The following is a 10494-nucleotide window of genomic DNA, read 5'->3' as shown; positions in this document are numbered from 1 at the left end:
GTGCATAGAGACTTTGGAGGGCACTGAGTGAGTGAGCAGAGGACACAATTGGAATGGCTGTGTCACTGGTTGTACTCCATGTACAAGGTGAAGAGCTCGGCTGTAAATACTGAGGAGTGGGCTGGAAGCTGATATCAAAAGACCTGCCAGGTGCCAACGATGAAGGCACACCTCATCCCCATGGTCCGTCCAACAGCAATCAATGTAGACAAAGGTACTATCGTGAAGTTCCATGTGATGGTTGTAAAACTGGACGAGATAGAGGCTAGAGTAGTGTCGTTAGGAAGCAAATAAAGGCCAAAGTTAACATGGGCCACTTCACGAAGCCAACATGGTGAAGGGTTTACACCCACTGGGAAAGTTGCAGGTAATGTGGAGTTAAGCTGCTGTAGCAAGTGGCGAAAGTGAACTCCAGGAGGTAACAGAAGAGGGACGAGCTCTATACTGACAATCAAAGGAATCATCAAATTAGGAGATATAGGAGGGGTGGCCATTTATGGCAGACTAACAGCATGCATACTTGCTGAGGAGAATGTCACAGAAGTAGGACAGTGGTAGTCCAGCAGCTTCAACATACAGACTTAACCAGGCTGTTGCAAAAGGCGCCCATGGCCAAATGGATGCAATGGTGGATAGTGTTGAGATGGTGTAAGAGGGATGGGCATGCAGATGCTTAAACAAAGCACCCATAGGCGATTTTCGAACAGACAAGGGGCTGGTACAAACGAAGGAGAGTGGTTCGATCAGCATCCCAGGGAGTACCATTCAGGACACACAGGAGATTGAGGGACCACGTTCAGCAGGCTGCAGGGTATGACATATGGGAGGACAAGATAGTTTCCTATCGAGCATATGCCCCAGAAATTTTGTAGTGTCAAGGAACAAAGGGCAACAGACCCAAGATATAGAGATGGTGGAGGAACCATTTGCACCGCCAGAAATTCATACAGACGGTTTTGTCGGGGGAAAAGCGAAAGCCATTGTCGATGGTCCAGGAGTAAGCATAATCAAGACACCGCTGAAGACACCGCTCAGGGAGAGGTCCATGAAGAACTGCAATAGATGGAAAAATCGTCTACAAAAAGAGCTGGAGGTACCCAGTTGGAGACAGGTTATTATAGGGTTAGTGACGATAGCAAAGATGATGACTCTTAGAAAAGAACACTGAGGCACATGATTTTCCTGGATAAAGCTGTCCGACAAGGCAGAACTCAAATGCACCTTGAAAACTCGTAAAAATGCCTGAAGAAAACAGGGCAGGCGCCCACGGAAGCCCCATGTGTAAATAGTATGGGGGAGACCAATTCTCCAGCAGGTTTCATAAGCCTACCCCAAATCGAAAATCACGGCCACAGTCTGGGATTTCTACAGAAAACCCTTCATGACATGGGTGGGCAAAGTAACGAGATGGTCAACTGCAGAACGCCGTGCTCGAAATCCACACTGTGCATTCATTAGTAAATGTCAAGACTCGAGCCACCACACCAGTTGGGCATGAATCATGGGTTCCATTACCTTGAAAACGCAACTGGCAAGAGAGATGGGGCAGTAACTAGGAAGTTTGTTGTCCTTACTGGGCTTATGTATGGATATGACGGTGGCTTCATGCCAGCGTGCAGGAAATGTGCCCTCTGCCCAGATGCAGTTGTACATGTTAAGCAGAAAGTGCTTGCCCACGAGAGAAAGATGCTGCAACATCTGAATGTGAATAGTGTCTGGCCCTGGGGGCGGGGGATCTCATATAAACGACGGCATTGTAGCACGATTCGGAGAAGAGAAGGGCATCGCCCAAGCCTCATTCGCTCGTTTCCAATGGAGGAAGGGAGGGTGATAGTGGGAAGTGCTCAAAACTTCCGCAAATGGGGCCCAAGGTGTTTTAGATGGCAAAAAAATTTTCCAAATGTGTGTGAAATCTTATAGGACTTAACTGCTAAGGTCATCAGTCCCTAAGCTTACACACTGCTTAACCTAAATTATCCTAAGGACAAACACACACACCCATGCCCGAGGGAGGACTCGAACCTCTGCTGGCATCAGCTGTGGAGATAGCAATAGGGTCCGCAATGACATCGTCATCGACTGTCCGGCCGGAAATTGGGGAGTGGATCTGGGTTCCAGAGATTGGCCCACACAACAGAGGAAGGTGTGGAACTGTTAAAAGAACTTGTGAACGAAGTCCAGCTAGCTCTTTTGCTACCCTGAAGAACGCGACGACCCTTTGCACACATCTGTTTATAATGTATGCAGCTTGCCGGCGCAGGGTAGTGGTTAAAAAAGCAGAGATCTCTCAACATGCGCGAATTGATTCGCGCCATGCCTCAGTCCAGCAAGAGACTGGGACACGACACGGTAGAGAGGAGGTGTGGGGGATGGAACGTTCTGCACCATTAAGGATAACGTTTGTGAGATATTCCTCCTGGTCATCACAACTGGGGAAATATTGAAGTTAACTGTCTGCAGACTTACATGGGGAAATATTGTTCATCGAAGGCCGCCACAGAGGAGTAGAGCTGCCAGTCAGCCTTAGGAAACTGTCGTTTAGGCATGCACGTGGATGGGGTAGGACTCAGCAAACAGATAGCACACGGGAAATGGTCGCTTGAGTAGGTATCAGAACGGACCACTCAAGACGATGGGCAAGTTGGGCAGTGCATAAGGATAGGTCCAAATGGGAATATGTGTGCAAAGAGTCAGAAAGGGAAGTGGGTACTCCAGTATTAAGGCAGAAGAGGTTGAGTTGGTTAAGAAGGTCAGCAAGAGAACACCCCTCTGACAGGTCGTGGGAGAACCCCAAAGGAGGTTATGTGTATTAAAGTCACCGAGTAGCAGAAATGGGGAAGTAGCTGCCTAATAAGGTGAAGGAAGTTTGCCCTGGTGACAGCAAATGATGGAGGGACATAGTACAGGTGGAAAAAGTCAGGTCAGGAAGGGAAAGCTGAACTGCAACAGCTTGAAGATTGGTAGTCACGGAGATGGGTTGACTATAAATGTAATCCCATATGAGCAGCATGAGCCCCCACGAGTGGGAATGCCGACCTCAGGGGGAAGGTCAAAACGAATCGGTAAGAAATGTGAAAGCTCAAACCAGTCTTGAGGGCGCAATTTAGTTTCCTGAAGGCAGACTACTAGGGGACGCTGCGACGCTAAAAGCAGTCTCCTTGTGGGACCAAACGCTGTGAATGTTCCATCGGCAGAGAGTCATGGTCATGATGAGGAAGAGACATAAGGGTGTCACATCGGCGGCTGCCTATTGGCAGCTAGGGAAGAGGAGCTACTACAGGACACAGAAAGAGGAGGATCCTGCTCCATGGGGTCCACAGAAGCTTCAGCTTGTGCGGTCGGTCGGTCTGTGGAGTCCAACGCCGAATAACGATTGTTGGTGTGCACCAGCGACACAGAGGCTGGCCAGGCTAAGGTTACATGAACCAACACTATCAAAGAGGATCTTCGAGGTGGCAAAGGAGACCATTTGCCTTTGGAGCCTTCTTTGAGCTTTTGCTGGATGAAGGCTTGGGTGTTGTTTCGCTGGAGGGATAGAGGAAGTCTTCACAGGAGTATGCCTCCTGTCCTTGCTGGTCTACTGGTTGTGTAGCTGGTGGTTTCGTCCCTTGAGGCGAGTGTTTGACGATTTGTTGCACAGCTGGATGGGGGAAGGCGATGCTACTTTGACACTGGGCGATTTCACAACCTCAGAACTGAATTGGAGGTCCCATGTTTGCGTGGCCATGTCCTTCATGGAGCAAGGGGTAACAAGAACAGAACTATAGGCATCAGACAGGAGAATGCTGGGTCTGAAACTAGCCACTAACCTGCAAGCTGCTGGATAAGGCACCTTTTTCTTTACCCAGGCCTCTTGAACAGCCCACTCATCGAGATACACTGGACACTTCCGAGAGGTGGCGGCATGGCCGCCATTCCAGTTCATACAGTGGGGAGGAGGAGGTGGAAATTGCCCTCATGTGCATCCCTACCACAGGTGACACATTTGACTGGGTGTCAACAAGACGTTCTAATGTGGTTGAAGCGATGACACTGGTAGCAGCACATCGGATTCAGAATGTATGGCCGGACAGTGATGATTTCATAGCCTGCTTTGAGCTTGGACAGAAGCACCACTCTATCAAAGGTGAGAAAGAGTGCAGGTGGGCACTAAGGAGGAATCTACCTTTTTCAATACACTATGGATGGTAAAGACAAACTGATCAGAGAGGTAAGATCTGAATTCGGCCTCAGACCTTCGAGCAGCCTGGTGTAAATTACACCACAGGAAGAATTCAACCTTCTATGGGCCTTGACACAAACAGGGTAACCATGGAGAAGTGTGGCAGCAAGCAGTTGTCGTGCTTGAAAATCGAAAGTGGTCTCCTAAAGCAATTCCGTAAATGAAAGCAGGATTTCACAGGGCCAGCAATTGAATCAACACCTTTCTGAATAATGAACAGATTTAATGTGGGAAAGGACTGACCGTCTTCAGTACATGAAACCACAAGGAACCATGATGCAGTGGGAAGGGTCTTTGAATCATTAGCCTCATTGCATTTATGTTTTGTAGATGTTGAGTGGGAAGATGAATAACTCATGAGGAAATCCCCATGATTGCCAGAATCTACAATGGCGCACTCTTTCCAATCGCGGGCCCCCTTCAAAGGGGGCGCACATGCCTTAGCTGATTGTCCACACCTCCTGAACACCTGATGGAAGGACCAATCGGCAATTTGGGAACGTTACAGCTCAGGCAATCACTCCTGCCTGGGCCTGACCTATACCAGGGGGTATGTGCGAACACTACCTGTCGACCCGGGGCTGGGAATTACGTGATACCTTGTCACCTGTTGTGAGTCAGACGCCTGTGCCAGTCTTCAGGAGCGTACAGGGAAGAAGAGGATCCTCAAAGCAGAGGAACAAGAGAAGGGAAACTAAGAAAGGAAAGGAGAGCGAAAAACAAAGGTGTGACTTCGTACATCAGTTACAGAATGCGCAACATTCCCAACAATACCCCAGACATGTTCCACAAGGGAGGGGGAAAAAAGAATAGCAAGAAGATAGACATGCAGCACAAGGGAAATTCTGCAAAGGCTGGGGCTCCATAGTAGCCAAGCACGAACCAACCAAAGAATGGCGAGCTCCCTGGGAGGATGAGGAAGGGTGGGAGGGGGGGGTTGATATTGTGTGCATTACTGGTTGGGAAAGGTGAATTCGTGCAATTTATGACCTATAGTGACAGCACAAATGGTGAGCAGTATTCGACCCTAATTCTGCACCACATATCCGCATCAGCATAACCATCCAATAACTTTGCATCAGGAGAAGTATCACAGTCCAGAGTAGCATAAAGTAGAAAGGTCAGAAGTAGCCACACTTGGGAATGGGTAGAACATTTGTAAGTAAGTGCTGCATGGTGTGAGCGCTTTAAGTATGAATTCGTAGGCTGTGCCGGCTTAGCCCATTGGGGTGCACTAGTGTTGCGAAAATACCGTAACACTGACTTATGCAACAGCAACACAGCTTGACAACTAGAAAAAGGATTATGGTTTTTTTAGATAAAAGATTCATAATATTTGGTACACGAATTAAATGAAAAATCAGTAAGGCACTTTTCTTCACGTAAGTAATATTTTGAAGTTTAATGACTATCAGTTCATGTTTTTGTTATGATTTTCTATGTATGTGTTTTTGTAAACATTCATTGTGAAACATGGCACTGAAACATGTACAAAGGATTATGCAGAGGACTACAGTGTTCCAAAGGAGGATCGAGTGATAGACCATGGCTGGACGTGGCTTGGCATAGTGCAGGTGACCATATCAATGCTGGCAGGGCTCGGGCGTCATAGCAAAGCCTTGGGTGCTGCTGCCAGCGTGACGTCACAGCAGGGGGCGATGTCCCCAGGTGAGAGCCCAACTGTTGCTCTAGGCAACAGGACAGGTAGCTGGCCAACATGACACCGAGGCAGCTGAAGGACGATGGAGGCGCAGGCAGAATCCTACTCATTCCGTTCACCTGTATCAGAGAGAGAGAGAGAGAGAGAGAGAGAGAGAGAGAGAGGGAGACCACAGGGGTGCCTCATCTGCAGCCAACAAGTAACAGAGGGTCGCCCCTAAAGTCATGCAACGACCTGGGGCCACCACTGACAAGGGTCTCCAGGGACCTGACAAGGAAGGAGGGACTGGAGAGCGCCAGACCAGGCAATTTATGTCTCACAGCAATTGCCACAACACTGACAACTGCTGCTGAAGGACTGTCTTTAACAAGAGTAACTGTGTGTGCTGCCCATCTCTGTCAATAGTCCAGATGCCTACCTGTTGCTGCCATAGACTAGTGACAAGTTCTGCCCCACCATGCTGCCATCACTGATATGTAAAGGGGGCTAACACTTTTCTTAGCACGAACTCACGCACTACACCAGCCACATCCAACCTGTTACGCACATCTTCACTAGTGCTGTGTTTATTTGTCTAATGTTAAGTTAATTTTTGAACTTCATGAACACCCTTGAGAAGGGAGCAGGATTAGACTGTTTGTGTTTTTAATTCTTATTTTTGTGTCCTGCGCTGTATTTTTTTATTAGTTTAAGGTGTGTATTGTGGTACAAGGTCACTCTCACTTAAAATCTAAAACTGACGAAAGATCACACAACAAATACACTAATAATTAAACTGCCTGTGTCATTTCTGTAAGTCTCACTATGTTACACATGTCACGTGAATTGCGTTTATTTTATGTCAACACCATTTACTCTGTTGTACTAAAAGAAAGTTTTGCTGAATGCTTGGCTAGGATTTGTCATTTTGTTGTGTATATGGAAGGTTGAATCACAATGCTTGGACAAGGGAAACAAAATATCTGAGGCAGAGAAAGCTCAATGCTCAACGATACTGTATTGGGGTTAGGGAAACCTATCATCTGACAGCCTCTTTGTAAATGCATTAGTCAAATGTCTTCATGAACTTTTAACCATTCAATCTTCGTATTTATGGTCAGAGTATGTCAAAGACCTGAGGGGCCATAGGAAAAATTCTGACACCCAGCAAACCACAAAAATTTTGCAGTCATGCAGCAGTCAGTGTATGACACCTACTTGAATGAGGTCAAGATAGGGTGTTGTATTTCTGGTTTGCAAAGTTGTCAAGGTCTGGCATTTCATTCTCAATACCCAGTTAGAGTGTCAATTTCTTCTGCTCCATGTCACACTAACCTCTTCAATAAAGTGTGAAATTATTTGTCAACAGGGAGCTAGGTATGTTTTCCCAGTACTAAATTTGGTATGTGTGGTTTATGACTTTTTAAATGAGGTAATTGTGGGCATAATGTTCATAGAGCTGCATGTATAGCCTGCAGAGAACTTTTACCTGAGGAGCTGTAGTGGAGGCGATGGAGAATAGGAAGAAAGGTGGATTGCAGGCCATACATCCTGTGTCCAACGACCTGACTGTGCAAGTGATTCTGGGAAGCGGCGCTCTGTGGATTGTACCCTGAGAGGGGCTTCAGGCCATGGCACTCCCCTCTTTCCACTTACGATCAGAGCAGGAGAGCGCTGGTTCCCCAAAAATTTTATCTGGGCCAGGTGAAAGACATCGACAAGGTAGCCAGTTGACAAAAAGTGGGTGGAGGAAACCATTTAAAAGAGACTACTGGAGTCTGATCTCTTGTGCAAACAGTGCTATGGTTAAATCCAAGCATTCTCAAATTTGGAGCTGGGACGATACGGACAGAATGGCTGGTGCACGTGTTTAGTGGAGGCAAGACTGCTACTCGCCTGACGCCAGGAAGTCAGCAGCTTCTTTTAGTGAGCGCGCAAAAACACATTTCATTTCATGGGTGGGGGGGTGGGGGAGGGGAGACTGACTGGTAAGCTTAACAGCTTCTTTCAGAAACTGGAAGTGGTCGGCCTGGAAAGATTAGATCTCTCCATAAAAGACTGTTTTCCCATCTAGGTAGACTTTTTGCCAAAACACGGCCATAATTACTGTGAGAAAGACACCTCCTTAGTCTTAAAATCTTTTTCAGACGAAAGCGATTTTGAGTCGCTGATTGGCTGCTCTTATGAAATGCAAAGCAGATACTCTCCAGTGTGGGAACCCTGTGCTGTGTCCGGATTGGCTACCCAGACAACAGAACAGTCAAGGGAGGAGACTGAGTGAGTAGAGGATAGTTAGATTGGTTTGTACAGCTAGACGCTTTTTTGCTAATTTGGCTCCTGTGCCAAGGCTTGGTGGAAAATGACAGTGTCTTCTGGTCCTCCTCTGGAGGGGAACTTCAGGTCTTTACCTAGTGGATGAGACATGTGGTGTGCAACTTGTGGTGGACTAAGAGCCAGTGGCAGTTTCCAACTTCACTGAAACAGGGTGTTTCAAAAATGACCGGTATATTTGAAACGGAAATAAAAACTAAAAGTGCAGCGATAGAAATACACCGTTTGTTGCAATATGCTTGGGACAACAGTACATTTTCAGGCGGACAAACTTTCGAAATTACAGTAGTTACAATTTTCAACAACAGATGGCGCTGCAAGCGATGTGAACGATATAGAAGACAACGCAGTCTGTGGGTGGGCCATTCTGTACGTCGTCTTTCTGCTGTAAGCGTGTGCTGTTCACAACGTGCACGTGTGCTGTAGACAACATTGTTTATTCCTTAGAACAGAGGATTTTTCTGGTGTTGGAATTCCACCGCCTAGAACACAGTGTTGTTGCAACAAGACGAAGTTTTCAACGGAGGTTTAATGTAACCAAAGGACCGAAAAGCGATACAATAAAGGATCTGTTTGAAAAATTTCAACGGACTGGGAACGTGACGGATGAACGTGCTGGAAATGTAGGGCGACCGCGTATGGCAACCACAGAGGGCAACGCGCAGCTAGTGCAGCAGGTGATCCAACAGTGGCCTCAGGTTTCCGTTCGCCGTGTTGCAGCTGCAGTCCAAATGACGCCAACGTCCACGTATCGTCTCATGCACCAGAGTTTACACCTCTATCCATACAAAATTCAAACGCGGCAACCCCTCAGCGCCGCTACCATTGCTGCACGAGAGACATTCGCTAACGATATAGTGCACAGGATTGATGATGGTGATATGCATGTGGGCAGCATTTGGTTTACTGACGAAGCTTATTTTTACCTGGACGGCTTCATCAATAAACAGAACTGGCGCATATGGGGAACCGAAAAGCCCCATGTTGCAGTCCCATCGTCCCTGCATCCTCAAAAAGTACTGGTCTGGGCCGCCATTTCTTCCAAAGGAATCATCGGCCCATTTTTCAGATCCGAAACTATTACTGCATCACGCTATCTGGACATTCTTCGTGAATTTGTGGCGGTACAAACTGCCTTAGACGACACTGCGAACACCTCTTGGTTTATGCAAGATGGTGCCCGGCCACATCGCACGGCCGACGTCTTTAATTTCCTGAATGAATATTTCGATGATCGTGTGATTGCTTTGGGCTATCCGAAACATACAGGAGGCGGCGTGGATTGGCCTCCCTATTCGCCAGACATGAACCCCTGTGACTTCTTTCTGTGGGGACACTTGAAAACCAGGTGTACCGCCAGAATCCAGAAACAATTGAACAGCTGAAGCAGTACATCTCATCTGCATGTGAAGCCATTCCGCCAGATACGTTGTCAAAGGTTTCGGGTAATTTCATTCAGAGACTACGCCATATTATTGCTTCGCATGGTGGATATGTGGAAAATATCGTACTATAGAGTTTCCCAGACCGCAGCGCCATCTGTTGTTGAAAATTGTAACTACTGTAATTTCGAAAGTTTGTCTGCCTGAAAATTTACTGTTGTCCCAAGCATATTGCAACAAACGGTGTATTTCTATCGCTGCTCGTTTAGTTTTTATTGCCGTTTCAAATAACCAGTCATTTTTGAAACACCCTGTAGTAGAACTGCATATCATTTGACATACCAAGTGTAACAAGGGTGGTCGCAGTTTAATCCATTTGAATAAAATTGAACCTCTCAGTAGATTCATGTAAACAAAGATTGCATTGTAAAAAAGATTAATTCATAAGAGAATTTGTATAGTTTCCACCCCAATGAATGCCTTGTCAATCAAGAACCATCCATTTTTCTGATTTGTGTGCTTTTTGTAAGAGTTATCAGTTGGTTGTAGCTATAAAAGGATGAATATGCCACTGTCCTCATATGCCTGAACTATTATCGTTTTTATTTTTTGTGGTAATAAATGGTTAATTTTATTAAATTAGTTAATTTGAGTTATGAAAGTGAGTGCAGATATAGGCAATAAAAATGTCATTAGTAAATTCATTAATTTCATAAATAAAAAATTATGTAGCCCACAATTTGAAGATTGTTGAGAGTATTTTTCTGTATGTAAAGACATTAACATTTAGCGTCACTCAGATATATTTATAATTAAAGTAAGCGATGGCTTGCAGCCTCTTGTTAATGCAGAGTAGTCATATCTATATGTACCCGAGTTTTGCTGTAGTATTACTAGAGATGGGCCCAAATAAGAGACTG

Source organism: Schistocerca cancellata, chromosome 11 (genome assembly GCF_023864275.1).
Source record: "Schistocerca cancellata isolate TAMUIC-IGC-003103 chromosome 11, iqSchCanc2.1, whole genome shotgun sequence".
NCBI lineage: Eukaryota > Metazoa > Arthropoda > Insecta > Orthoptera > Acrididae > Schistocerca > Schistocerca cancellata.
This window is presented reverse-complemented; position numbering follows the sequence as displayed.